At 43.6% G+C, this 15,059-nt stretch overlaps 1 protein-coding gene across 3 annotated transcripts in view; it reads left to right on the top strand.

Annotated features, from left to right (window-relative positions):
- Window positions 1–3,104: 3,104 nt before the first annotated feature.
- The window catches only part of RLIM (ring finger protein, LIM domain interacting), a 43,996-nt gene continuing 32,041 nt past the window's right edge, over window positions 3,105–15,059 (top strand). For all 3 annotated transcript variants that reach the window (XM_015428170.1, XM_015428171.1, XM_015428169.1), the window contains exon 1: window positions 3,105–3,206. The gene's annotated coding sequence lies outside the window, so the exon portion shown is untranslated. The remainder of the gene's footprint in view (window positions 3,207–15,059) is intronic.

Here is a 15,059-nt window from a genome sequence, read left to right as displayed (position 1 = left end):
CGGGGAGGGGGGGTCTCTTTGGGGTGGGGGGGGAAGGGCCCGACTGGAGGACAGGGTGTGGTCAGACATCTGTAGCAAGAGTCGTTCCAGGTAGGAAGCCTCCCAGAGAGGAAATACACTATTGTGTGCTGGTGCTGACTTAGCCCCACTGTTCCTAGATCACCTGCAGTGGGTGTGCTAGCTTGTTTGAACTAGCAGTTTTAAAGAAAATTCCTGCATGGGTGGAAGGTGTGATGAGTTTGATTGATCTGATACGCTTACTTTTAAACACTCTCCTGAGCTACTGGCAGTGCTTGCTGTATTCAGAATACAGGTGATGATCGAAATGCAAGTAACTTGGAATGTTCCTTGTCATAGTCGAGAGGGTCTGAGAACCAACGATTTAGGGGCTTCCCCTGTACTGGCGAACTCTTATGTAGTTGGTGTGATTAGAACTGTGTTATGATGGATGTGATGATAATACTGGATATTGAATTGAATTGCTACATAAGCTCAGTTACTTCACTGTCATAGTGTACTCTGTTTTATAGAATAGCGTAGACAAGAAAGGCAAGTTTCTAGACCCTGGTCCAGGTTGGCATGGATGGGCATACATGGTTGTTGTAGGAGAGAGTTTGAAGCAGGAAGATGTGTGGAATTGCTTGGTAAGAGGAGATCATCCAGTATTCAGGGATGGTAGAGTTGGGGTGCCTAGAAGAGCTAAAATCATGAGCAGATTTACTTTAAAAGTGCATAAAGGTGTCTTTCTTAGAGCCATTCTTAAAAACTCCTATTCATGCTTATTGGTATTGCAAGATGGTTACTGACATAAGTATTTTTGTTTGGCACCTAATTTCATGCATTTGTCAGGATGGTCAGCGAGTGGCTAGTCCTTTGCTTAGTAACTGTCAAGCTTTATTTCCCAACTGAGTTGACAGTGCTCTTTAAGGTGTTGGCATGTCTCACTTCCTGCCAAGCTCAGAAGAATCTGACACCAAGTATGCTAACATTTAAATTGGTCCAAACTGACAACAGAAACAATTAAAAAAATTAAAGGAACATATTTGTGTGATTGGGATCCTGGGGTTGTATGAGAATCAATCTCTTAATTTGCATCCACTTTGCAATATTGTGAGTGTTTCAGTTTAAGATGGAAGATTGTCTTAAAACTAAAAGACTGTGGCAAATCTAAGTCACTTCTGGATATGTCAAGAATCACTGATAAGAAGTGGGGTGTTCCCTTTCTAGAAACACTTGTAACCCTTGACTTATGAAGATGGGTATGATACTTTTATATTTAAGTAGTTAAAATCAACTGGGTAACTTTGTGCTTATGAAGGCATTCTGAGTAGATTGATGCAGTATGTAAATCAGGCCTAGCGCACTGTTCTGTACTGTGACTGCTGGCTGTCCACGGTCTTAGACAGGGAAAGGTCATTCTTGGCCGCAGCTGCTCAAGGTCTAGGTATCAAAGCTGAGTGGTGAAGCACATGATTAGCATGTAAGAAGTCCCTGGGTCAGTCACTGACAGCTCCAGTTAGAGATGCCAGTGATTCAACAAGGGACTTCCTGAATGTAAAGTGTGTGTCTCATTGCTCAGTCTTGTTCCATGCCACCCGGAGTTGGACATCATCCTTAGTATTGATTTCAATAATTTGTCATGGTCAAGCTGGGGTGTGTGTGTCATGGGCCATGGCCTGTTCCTAATTTCATAACTGTGGCTAAGTAAGAGAATGGCAACGTAGCACCCTGTATCAAGTCGGAAAGCCTGCAGAAGTGGCAGTCGCAGCAGGGGAAAGGTGTTATAAGTAGTAGTTGCAGCAGCAAGGGAAGACTGTGAAAGGGAGAGGGTCTAAAGCAGGGGTCCTCAAACTTTTTAAACAGGGGGCCAGTTCACTGTCCCTCAGACCATTGGAGGGCCGGGGGTGGGGTGGGGCCCGGGGGGCGGAACTAGCTGACCATCCCGCCCGCCCCCCACAAAGCCACGCGGCGCGGAACTGAGAAGAGGACCACATCATGTGCTGATTGACTTGAGCCCTGATTGACTTGGGCCCTGAGTGCGGTGCACATTCCACACATGCGCACTGCGGGCCCAGGACGAGTCGGCTGCTAAGCAGGACAGGCAGCGGCGGCAAAAACACCCGGCGGGCCGGATAAATGTTTTCGGTGGGCCACATGTGGTCCACGGGCCGTAGTTTGAGGACCCCTGGTCTAAAGTATAGTGGCCAGCCTATGGATGAGCAGTAAATGTGCCTTCCGTTATTGATAGCACTGTATTAAAAGGACTTAAAACTATATATCAGCCCATTCCTTTCTGAAGGATGTTTGTAGGAACTGATTATATAGTCTACATTTCTTGATAATGGAAGCTGTAATAGCAAGACTTAAAAGACATCGAAGGATGTCTCTTTTGGTTGGAATTCTACACGCTGCCAATCTATAACTTTCCTTAAGTGGAAGTTCTATTCTTTGTAGTGTTGCACTTGAATATTCCTTGGAACTTGTCCAGAGGTCCATAAGCTTTGACTATCTTTGGTATTTCTACTTCTGGATGTCTCCAAAACCTGGTGCGGCCATCCTGGTGTTTTTTTTCTGCCTGTGGGTGTGATTTGCATGTACTTGATACACAGTGGTAGGTATCCAAACTATGATCTCATGAGCACAAGGTGTAGAACCTTGCTATCCTCACTTTCCTTGGCTAACTCCTGAGAATAACTTGGTTTTTCAGTTCAGGTGGGCAGCTGTGTTGATCTGAAAAAGCAGAACAAAATTTGACCTCAGTGCCACCTCTAAGACCTACAAAGTTTTATTGTGGGTATAAGCTTTCATATGCATGCACACTTCTTCAGATAGCACACTCCAAAAGAAGTGTGTGTGCATAGAAAAGCTTGTACCCACAATAAAACTTCGTTGGTCTTAAAGGTGCCAGTGGGCTCAAAGTTTTCCAGTGAGAATCTTTGTTGCTGACTTACTACAGCATATGCCTTTCTCATTGCTCTTGCCATGAACCTCTTACGATGTAATGATCTTGTAGAATATTGGCTTTATTTCCAAGGAGCTAGCTTTCTTTCATAAAATTCTTTCAGTAATGGAGTCTCATGGTATCTTTTCTCCAGTAGGTGAAGATTGGGGCACAAGTACCAGTTTAAGAACACAACAGAAAATTTCAATTGTTCTTACGAAGTGGTGCCCCGAACAAACTTGCTTCTCAAAAACTATTCCAGCAGGTATGCAGAACATCTCAAAGTATTTCTATTTTGTATATTCGTGTAACTGCTACACTGTATTGGAGATGGGCTTGCAGAACTGAGGCTTCCAAGGGCTTTACGTCACTTGATTGTGACCTTGGGGGCAGATACATAAAATAGTAGCCAGCATGACTTGTTTTAATTGCTGCAGCTTAGCTTCTCAGAATTTAAGGTAAAATGTTTTATCCCCAAAGGTGCATTTTTCTGTTAAAAAGACATTTCACATTCCTTTTTTCTAAATTAACGATTGTCATTTTTAGAAAATGGTTATAGGCAATGTTCCCTCTAAGCTGTGGAGTCTTGTGAGCAAAAATTCTACTTTGTGAGCTACTAGCATTAAAGTTGTGAGTGAGCAATTTGGCTACTGCATAAATCAGTTTGCTCTGGAGCCGTCCTTCCTGAGCTCAGACAAAAATGTGTGAGCTAGAGGCTAAAAAACTGTGAGCTAGCTCACACTAACTCAGCTTAGATGGAACACTGGTTATAGGATATGATACGGCTAACAGCTTAAGGGAATTTAATGGCAGCATTCAGGTGCTAAGACTGACTGCAGCTTGTTTAAACCGTGGTTTTGATAAATAGATCACAGCTGGTGCTGCATGGGATTGAAACAAACCTGTCTGCCCCCTTTTGCTGCTGTCAGGCAGAATCCCCAGCTGTTGCCTTGGGCCCCCTTGTACCTCCATCTCCTGGAGGAGCATTGCTAAGTCATCAGCCTGCTTGCCATTGGTAGGCCATGATTCATGGGCAGGAGGAAGCAGCCAAGCCAGGAACAAGTTGTGTGTCTATGGAGACCTTTGGGTTGCTTTTGGCTAAGCTGGTCATCAGCTGCCCTGACTCCTCAGTCTACCTGCTTCTTAAAATAAACTTTGCAGACTAAATCTTATCAAGCCTCCCTTTTTTCTGTTTTCTATCAGTAAAACACAGCTTTGTGTGTTTTTGATGCAGGTGTGGTTTTGGAATAGGTAGGCGCCATTATTAGCCAAATGGGGTCATGTTCCAAGTTCACAATGGGGCTTCTGTATAGTATTTTTCTAAAAGGTAATGCCACCTACATCTCTATTATGCCAGGGTGCATCTCTTCCCTCAGCCCCTACCCCCACATAAATCATGAAGTTATACTTTGACTGCCAAGCAGCGTGGATTTGATTTAAATCATGATTTATATCACTGGTCAGTAAGACTAGATTTAAATCATGGTTTTCGACATAAAGGCTCATTCTTGCTGGTATAATCTTAGTATTTACAACCAGATGAAGATTCATTTTTAGAATAACAGATTTTCAAATTAGTTTTACGGTTATATCAAAAAATTACTGATTTGGTTGTACTACTAGAAACATATGCATAGATAATTATGAAATTATTGTCAGGTGAACTATCTCCAGTTTAATAGGTTAATCATACATATTTGGACAACTTTTTGTTGTACTTTATTGGAAGGTGAAATATAATTATTACCTTAATAACAATTTAAATAGTTTTATGTAACTAAAACCAGTAACATTGTAGCATATGTATTCTTGTATTTGCTTAAACATCCGTGTTTGTTAATTGCTGTGGCTAATCAAAATATCTTTTTGAAAGAACTTAGAGTGTCAGCCCAGTCCACATGTGAAAAACTTAAAGTACTGTCTTCTGTAACTCACTCGTCTTCATCTTCTTGTTTGTTCATAATCTGGCAAAGAAAAATGAGCTTTCCTGCTTTATGGAGTCCCAAAGGATTTGGAATGAATGAGTCCAAAGGAAGTGAATATTCTTTCTATGCCAGCAGAAGAAGCTACTGCTGTTAAAAGTGAACTCATTACTACTTCAGTCTCTAAATCCAAGTGGTTAAGTGTCTTCCACCAGTTGACTGGTGTGACTTTCTTTAAAACATCATCAGCAAACATATATTTCTTGAATGGTTCTCCCTTAGCTCTGAAGTTTATTATACTCGGCATTACTGATGGATGATTGCTGGATTCCCGTGTCAGAGCTAACTCCTCTTCCTCAGCAGCACTTTATTTATTCAATTTATGCCCCACCCTCCCCGCCGAAGCAGGCTCAGGGCCGCTTACATAGAAGGTTAAAACACATACAGTAAATTATAAAACAATCATAAAACAATCAAACTGTCATAAAGTGTTAGTGATGGTAGAACTAATGTTAATAGCATTGCATAGAGATGGCGGAAACACTCCTGGTGGAATATTCAAATGGGATACAGTCTGTATTGATGGTCAGCTCCTCGTGATCTGTTTATTTATGTGGCAGGCACAGGCTGTGGATGGTTGTACCAGAGGAACAGGGCCCTATCACAGTTCAGTTATTTGATGCAGCTCCTTGATTGAAGGCCTGGTGGAAGAGCCCCATCTTGCAGGCCCTGCGGAACTGTCAAAGGTCCCGCAGGGCCCTGATACCTTCTGTGAGCTCATTCCACCAGTATGGAGCCACCACTGAGAAGGCCCTGGCCCTGGTTGTGGCCAGCCTGACATCTTTGGGACCCAGGAGGGCCAGTCGGTTTTGGGACCCTGAACACAGTGCTCTCTGGGGAATGTGTGGGGAAAGGTGGTCATTCAGGTATGTAGACCCTTGACCACAAAGGGCTATAAAGGTAAGAACCAGCACATTGAAGCGAATTTGGTATGCTATTGGCAGCCAGTGCAGTGGTTTCAACGCAGGCTGGATGTGCTCCTGCATAGGGAGGCCCATCAGAAGCCTGGCTGCAACATTTTGTGCTAGCTGTAGCTTCTGGATTTGGGACAAGGGCAGCTCCATGTAGAGAGCATTACAGTAGTCCAATCTCGAGGTGATCACCGCACAGATCATTGTTGCCAAGTCGCTGCATTCAAGGAAGGGAGTCGACTGCCTGATCAGCCGAAGATGGTAAAAGGCTGACTTGGCAGTGGCTGCTCCCTGGGTCTCCATTGTTAAGGAGGCATCCAAGAGCACTCCCAGACTCCTAACCTCCATGCTGGCTCCAGAAGAGCACCACTGAAGGTCGGGAGTGGGATCCCTGGTCTCGTACCAGCTCAACTCTGACACAGGACTTCTGTCTTCTTCGGATTCAATTTCAAAAGGCTCAGTCTAAGCCATCCATTCACGGCTTGTAACACCAGGTCCAGATCTTCCAGTCTAGAGTCAGACTGGCCGCCCAACAGCAGATAGAGCTGGGTGTCATCTGCATACTGGTGACATCCCAGCCCATGCCTCTGGGCAAGGGGGCGCATATAGATGTTGAATAGCATCGGGGAATGCTTGGGGCACTCCACAGATCAGTGGGTGCCTTCGGGATAGTGGTTTCCCTAATGCCATCCTTTGTCTCTGACCCTTAAGGAAGGAGGCAAGCCATTGCAAGCCAGACCCCTAGATCCCAGTGTCAGTGAGGTAGAGGATCAGTAACTGATGGTCGACTGTGTCAAACGCTGCCGACAGCGTTAATAACAACTGCACTGCTGATCCATTCCAATCCAGATGCCTCCGGAGGGTGACCAGTGCCTTCTCTGTCCTGTGGCCTGGGCAAAAACGACTGGAAGGATCTAATATGGAAGTGTCATCCAAAAAGCTCTGCAACTGAGTTGCCACGGCCCTCTCAATTAGTTTGCCCAAATAGGGCAAATTGGGAACTAGCCAGTAGTTTGCCAATTCGGCCGGATCCAAGGGTGGTTTTTTCAGGAGAGGATGAACCACCGCTTCCTTAATCTCCCTTAGGGCACGTTGAAACCCATCGCGACCAGCTTTAATTAGTCACGATGGGCATGGGTCAAGGCTGCACATGGTAGGGCATATAGTTGAGAGCGATTAGTTGACTTCATCTAGGCTGAGCCGACTGAAATAATCCATAACCTGACTAGAAGATGTGCGCGGAGCCTCAAGTCCACTCACTGTCTCAACTGTGGCAGGGCGGTCACGGCAGAGTGACAAGACTATCTGCAAAATAGCTCACAAAAGCCTCACAGCCAATGTCCAGTTCCCTAACATTTGGTCTGCCTTGTGGCAGAACAGTCATAGACCAAATCGTTCTAAATAATTGGGCTGATTTTGCAGATGCAATCGAAGCTGCGGCTTTGACTGCCATCTCATAGGATCTCATAAGGTTTGACCCTGGTACTGAATATTTACAAAAGTTGCAAGAAAATGAGCTGGAGACAGTGCTTGTTCCATTTGTTTTTTTAATGCTTGTAATTTAATTTGTCAGTGTGTACTTCTGTTTTTAAGTGGTCACTCAGTTCCTTCCAAATTTCCACAGAATCAGCCATTTTTCTGTATCTTGTTTAAAACTTCAGAAATGGGTTTCAGAATGCTCAGCATATGTTCAACATTTCTCTTAAGCCCAATGTTGAGGATTTTGGCCGTGACAGTGCCATCTATTTCCTCTCAATTTTGTTCACCAACTGTCATCAGAATAGGCCAGTTCTTAATATACCGCTCAAAACAGTCCACTGCAGAGTTCCATCTAACATCTTGTGGGAGTGTTAGCTTGGTTCCACTCATTCTTTTCTGAGCTGCTGCTGCAAAATGATTATTATGGAAGTATTGAGCAATTTGAACAATATTAGTCTTTATTTCTGGAAGATTGAAGTCTTTGGCTAGGAGGTGCAGCAAATGAGCACTGCAACCATTTTATTTTATTTATTTATTTATTCTGGGATTTATATCCCGCCCTACCCGTACGGCTCAGGGCGGCATGTGTTACTAGCTCTGTATTCCCTTCCTGTTCTTCTAAATTTCTTCTCATCCTGGATACATTTGCAGCATTATCTGGTACCCAACTGCGTCATAGGCATTTGAATTTTTGTTCACATGTTGTTACAGCTTTTGCTGCCACTTCTTGTAAGTATTCTGCTGTGTGTGCATTTCCTGATTTGTATCAGTCATTTCTGTAAAGAAGACATTCCCTTCTGTTATACAAGCACATAAAACAGGATCATTGTGGACATTATTCCACCCCATCAAGACTTAGTTTAAGAAATTTACCCTCTATAGTTTATAGAGCTGTTGCACATTGCTCCATTTCTCTGTCATACACTTTATCCAGCAGTTTCCCTGCAATATCTGCTCTGCTGGGCAGACTGTATCTTGGCCTCAGTGACTGAACCATATTAATGAAGGGTGGGTTTTCAATCAGACGGAAAGAAGAGTTTGTCGCGTACACAAACTGGGCAATTTTTTCATCGATTAACTCTTTCTAATCTGCTGGTTTGTATCACAAACTTATCTATGGTGGTAGAAAAGAGCAAGAGTCCAGTAGCATCTTAAAGACTTAACACAATATGTGACAGGATATGAGCTTTCATGAGTCACTGCTCTCACTTCAGGTACCAGATGCTTTTATTTATGGTGGTTCCTGGATGGGCGGCTTTTTTCTTTCTTTTAGGTGATGTACTGTAGGTGTGTGATGTCTATGATGTGACTGAAACACTATCCTGGGCAGAAAGCTCTGAAACTGTGGAACAGGAGGGTGGTGATCTTGAAGGTGGATAGTTTCCAAAATGCTTTGTTGATGATGGACTCACCTAAACAAAGAAGTCAATGCAGTTATTTTTTTTATTTATACCATTTCTGCTTATTTAGTATTACTCATTGTATTCAGTGCCACTCAGTATTGCTCAAAAAAGGAATATTTCCTTGTTTCAGCTCTGTAGCTCTTCATAGCAACTGTATCAAAATGACAGTAACATGCAGTAATAATAATGGCAAATAATTTTGCTCAAACATGACAGTTCCTCAAGGCAGTCTTTAAGAAATATGATGAAATCAAAACGTTTACCAACCTGAAGATCCTGCCTGTTCAAACATGTTCCTTTTGTCTTCGTCACAGCACTTCTCGTGATGTTGTTTCATTCAGGCCACCCGGCCTTGCATTTCTTTGTTGCAGTGTTTGCATTTTGCATGTGTGTCTGCCTCAAAGGTCATTTCGGGGGGGAACGCGGGGGAACACAGTTCCCCTGGGTGAGGTGCAGGGGGCGGGGCACACGATGAAGCCCCGCCCCCTGCTTCTGGCCGCCCCACTTCCAGCCCTCATTCAGCCAGGAGGAGGCAGGAGAAGAGGGAGTATATGTTGCTTCCTCCCCGCCTCTCCCCACCCCTGCCTGCCTGGGGCCAGAGAGGGCCTTGGCGGGGTTTCCTCGCACTTCCGCCGGCCTTGCAGGTCCACCGCCAGGCCCCTGATGTCAGGGGGTGTGGCATATGTTAATGAGTTATGCTAATGAGTTCCCCTAGCTCTTTTTCTACGAAATGACCCCTAGCCTGCCTTACCCATAGGTAGAGGAACTTTATTAAAATATTCCCCAACTGGGTCTCTTTTACAGCCCACTGCCATTATAGGTTTTCTCCTCCAGGGAAAGAATATTATGATAAACTTCAGGCTGTACACACAAAGATCCAAAGACTTGTGAAGTATTCTGCTCAAAAGGTTTCACTTTCATTTTTGCTGCTTGCCCCTCCCTCCTCACACTTAGCTTCTTGTGCTGATCTATTCCACTCCCAAACAGTCTTCTATTCATTGAATTTTTTGAAACTTAGCACTTAAGAGGGAAGGGGTTGGTTCTGTGTACATAGATTTGCAAAGGATCAAAGGTATTAAGGTCTTTTTCTCAACTCTTGTTTATTTTATAACATTTTTGCAGTGAAGAAGAGTCATGTGATTTCTCTACAGACCCAAATTCACGGTTTTGAGAACTGTAAAACCAAGCATCTATGATAATATCTTCTAGACAGAAAAAATGCCCAATGATCTTACAGAAACTTCTGGAAGAGCATGACATTGTGAATGGATTAATGGAATTCATTTACCAAATGTTTTTAACATTGCATAAATATACAGACACTACATAATTAAAAACTAATCCTTATTTCATGATGAATAACCTTTGGACTATAATGTATCTTAAATAGTAAACTATCTTTAGATGGACTTTTTCCTCAAAAAGCATTTTATTTTTTTAAAAAAACGATTTAAATTTAAAAATCTGATATATTAAAAACATTTTTTTAAAAAGAAATCAATGATTTTTATCCACCCTACTGCCAAGGTGCAGTCCCGTTCTCTGCCCCACCATGTCCTTCCTTCATTGATGACAGCGATAAGCTCAGAAAGGTTACGAAGGAGGAAGGCAGAAATGGAGTGCTAAGCAAAGAACAGGCAGCAAGTGTAGAGGTCATGGGTGCTGTTAAGCAAGGACTAAAAAAGAAATGCAGTAGGCAGCCTGTGATGATGCACAGTTCAGTCCCAGTCCTGGTGTGCATAGCCGGGGGGGGGGGGGCATTGAATTTGGAGTCTCTGGGAGCCCTGATTCACCTTCAATGGTCCCTGTCATCCCTTTAACAGCTGGCAGCTGGCCCTCCCTGGGAATATGGGAAGGGGCCTCCAGCTTCTGGTGGTCTGCAGTGTGCTGCTGGCCAGCCCACTTGAGGAGGTTCTTGGCCAAGAAGACTCTCTTCCCGGTCTCTCGGCTGTTGAGGAGGAGGAGGCCCCCGTGCTGTGCTCTTCCAGTCTCCTGATGGGGATCTCGCTGATCATTCTGTCAGATATATGGTCGTGTTTTTAGATTATCTCAGCAACTGTATGAGGAGCCCAGAAACGGGTCTTTTGCGTGGCTGCATATTATAATTTGGGAGGGGGAGATGCTTTCCCAGGGGAACTTGGAGGAGTGCTAAAAAATTGAACTTTATATACAGATATGCTATAAGGTAGCGCGGGGCACAGCAGCTTGTGACTCGCGCCCTCAAGGACTGGCCCGCTGGCCCGAGGGTGCTTGTTGCACTGACTGACTGTGCTCTCGGCATGGTGTCCCCTGCCCAGCAGGAGAGTGGCAGGCTTGTGGTAGAATCCATACTTGATCCCAGACCACAATTTGTGCATGCCCACGTCTTTGATTTTTTTTTCTTCAGGTGTTATATCTGCTTGCAGAATTGGGTGGTAGTGTTGGAGCCCTTTTCGCTGAGCTGCCTGGATACCATTTGTACCTTGCTTTGTGGAACTGGTTCTGCAGGTGGTCTTGGACATAATTGTCAGGGGATTGGTAAAGATGCTAGTGTTGTAGGTGGACCAGAACTTGGGCTCTTCTGACCTGCTAGAGGTCAGACGTGGAGAAAGGAAGCTATGGCACGCTTTGCTGTTTTGGTTAGAAAATAGAAGTGTTTCTGCTAGGAAAATGAAAGTGTTTCTGGTTTCCCATAAAGCTGGAGCTAGCCACAGGGACCTCAGTAGCATGTTCAGGGAATGTGAGGGTAGATAACTAGAGATGTGAAAGTCTGGAAGAAAACTAATTTTTGTGTGTGTGTTTCTCCCCCAAGGATTCTTTTCAACTTGAAAAATTGAGCAACACTGGAAAAAAAAACCCTTCTTACTGTAGATATATAAAATAAGTGTAAATAGTTTTTTGTTTAAATATTAATAGCTTGAGCAACAGTTAATGTGCAGCAATGTGTTCTGAGAGTACAGCACTTGCAGTGGTATAAAGTTTAGCTTAGTAGCCAAGATGCTGGCAGTCCTTCCTGCTGTGATTCTGAGAGAATTTCTGTCCAAATTTATTTTGTCTTCTGAAGAACTTGTTTTCTAGCTTCAGCTCTGTGTGCCGTAAATGTCTTAAAGCTGAGTAATATTTGTAGTCTTTGTTTCGTTGAGGCAGAAACCTCAGAATGAGTCCCATGGTTGTCATTATTTGACATGTTCTTGGTGCTGTTTCAGTTTGATGGAATTCAATATTTTGGTTTCAGTTTTCTAATCCTTTACTAGGCGAAGATTCAGGTGTGCCATATCCCCTCTCATATTTTCTTTTTATTTACATGGCAAGTGTTAGGCTTAGTATATTTCCTGTCATTAACATCTTTTGAGCTTTGTTTTTAAGACATAATAACTATAGTGGTAATAATGTATATACTGTGGTGCTTCCCTTAGAAGTGATACCATAGGCATTGCACTTAGACAGAGGTAGTCACTCCATTGGTCATAGAGAGCCACATTTGTAAGTACCGTCAACCAAAACATCCACATTTACTTCCATCCTTGGGATAAATGGCTTACCTATTCCTTTTGCCAGTTTGGTGTAGTGGTTAAGTGCGCGGACTCTAATCTGGGAGAACCGGGTTCGATTCCCCACTCCTCCACTTGCACCTGGCTGGATTACCTTGGGCAAGCCATAATTCTGGCACAGCTGTTCTTGAAAAAGAGCAGTTTCTATCAAGAGTTCTCTCAGCCCGACCTACCTCACAGGGTGTCTGTTGTGGGGAGGGGAAGGGAAAGGAGTTTGTAAGCTGCTTTGAGACACCTTTGGGTAGTGAAGGGCGAGGTATATATCCAATCTCTTCCTCTTCTTCTTCTTTACTGGCTTTTTCAAGGTGGGAACCACCTGCCAACCGCACACCCCAATGGGAAATGTGGAGAAGTGGCATTACCCACTTTCCTGAAACATAGGGTAGGTGCCATATTGGGGAGGAGCACACTGTTGGTATGTCAAAGAGCCACATGTGACTCCCCAGCTACCGAGTGAGTATCACTGCCCTAATGCATCACTTTCATAACAAACTGATCAGCTCTTCTAGAATTCTACTTTTGTTGGTAGATTGATATTTTAAATTTTTTGTTGTTGTTGTACAGTCGAGTCAGACTCTTCACAGCCCCATGGAGCGCATCACGCCAGGCCCTCCCGTCTTCCACTGTCCTCCAGAGTTTGCTTAATTTCATGTTCGTTGCCTCGACAACACTGTCTGACCACCTCATCATTTGCCGGCCCTGTCTTCTTTGACCTTCAATCTTTCCCAGCATCAGGGTCTTCTCCAAGGAGTGCTCCCTTCTCATTTGGTGGCCAAAGTATTTGAGCTTCATCTTTAGTATCTGGCCTTCCAGGGAACAGTCAGGGTTGATTTCTTTTAGGATTGACTGATTTGATCTTCTTGCAGTCCAAGGGACTCTCAAGAGTCTTCTCCAGCACTACCTATTAAAACTATTAAAAACTACCTATTAGCAAAAACGCTGTAGAAGAGGAATAGCTCCGGATAATTCTTGATGTATAGAAACTACTCATTATTGACAAACTTGGGGTTAGAGGCAAACTAAATTGGCAACTTGCACTATTTCTCCTTTCCCGCTGCAGACCACCCTCCACCATGTCATTCCTTAGGTTTGTCAAAAAACCCTTGCATATGTGTGTCCATACACCCCAGTCAGGTAGCTGCCACCAGCCCTTTGAGTCGATCCCAACAGCCAGAAGACAAAGGGCAAGCTTCTAACCTTTTCCGGGATCTAACCAGAAAGTCAGCCCGGCAAGGTTGGCCACTTGGAGAATGGGTTTCTGCAAAAAAAAAATAGTTAACCCAGTAAGTGAGCGCTACGGTCATTGAGGTACCTAGATTTAGATTGAAGCCGTCTGAATAACAAAACAACACAAAATGTAATTAAAGAGAATTTATTAAAAAGGTGCAAGGATATTTCAAAAGGAACTTGGAAGCGAGGAATCAAAATAACAAACTAAATCCAAGAACTAGCTATACAGTAAAACATTTTTTCAAAGTTACCAGATGCTACCATTCTGAAGGAGCTAAGGTTGTTTCAGCAGTCAAAGTCCAAAGTCAGCAAAGGATCAGTGTTTGGCCCATAGCAAACAGTTAAGCATGCGTCCAGATATGATCAGTGAGCAAGACACCATCCAGCATGAGGCTTCAAAAAGTAGCAGCAAGTCTTCAAAAACCTGACATCTTTATGGCTGCAATCCAACGCGGTCTAGGGCCCCTTAGACCAATCAGATCTCAGTTTGCTTATGTCATTTGATAGTGTGATCTAAGCAGGTGACCTAAATGGCTAAAGTGACAGTGGAGAGATAGTAGCAGTCTATCTTCCCATGTCCACCAGGTGTAGATCATGGACTCCCAACTGGAAAAAAAACAACTAATTGGGGAACTCTCAGAACCTGAAGGGAGTCAAGGTAGGCACTGTTTTACTCCCTGCAGCTGGGCTGTTGTCTAAGAGACACAAGGTCAGGGTGCCCAAATTTCCCAAGAACAAGAGCAGTGATTTTCCCCATTTAGACTCTACAGCTTCAACTCAGGCCTACCATTTAGAAGTTATAAAAATCATGGACATAAAAGAAATGGACAAAATAAATATGTTACTGGCAGGAAAGTTTGAAAGTGTGTTTAAGAAAAGATGGCAGAAACTAGATAGATGGTTAGAAATGTATGGATAAGATGCTCCAAAAAATGTAAAAGAAAACTATACGGTTTTTATTTGATGTATGTTTGAAAAATCAAAATAAAATATTTTTAAAAAGAAGAAGTGAGGCCTGAACCAATCTTTAAAGAAAAACAAGAACTTCAGTTTCTTGACAAGGGTTCTCCTATCCCCCCCGGAAGCAGCATTTCATGAAGACTGGGGTGGGGGAAGTACTGGTCCACCGATGAAGAACTTATTTTGGATCTAACTCACCTTTTATATACGTTATTTGTTGATTTTAATAGTCCGCTTTTTAAATATTTTTGCATTGTGTGTGTGCCTGGAAGTCATGGTGACCTCTGGCGACTCCTACTGGGACACAGGGGACATTCAGAGAAGTGGCTTGATAGCCTGCCTCTGGCCTCCCGGCCCTGGTATTCTCTGGAGGTCTCCCATCCAAATACTGGCCAGGGTCAACCCTGCTTAGCTTCTGAGATCTCAGAAGATTGGGCTTGCCTGGGCTATCCAGGACAGGGCATTATGTCCCTTCTTGAAATTGCTCTTGTGAACAATTCCACTTTACACATTCTCCAAAACCGAAGAAGTGTGGGTGTCTTTCTGACTAACTACAGCAGAGAATGCTTGCGTACAGGTAGCTGTTGATCTCGCCTGTTTACAGTGTGGCATTTTCGGAAGGC

The sequence above is a fragment of the Gekko japonicus genome, unplaced genomic scaffold, assembly GCF_001447785.1.
Source record: "Gekko japonicus isolate JY-2015 unplaced genomic scaffold, Gekko_japonicus_V1.1 scaffold1520, whole genome shotgun sequence".
In the NCBI taxonomy this organism is placed as follows: Eukaryota; Metazoa; Chordata; class Lepidosauria; order Squamata; family Gekkonidae; genus Gekko; species Gekko japonicus.
The sequence above is the reverse complement of the archived record's forward strand: the minus strand, read 5'-3'. Positions and strand labels throughout refer to the sequence as shown.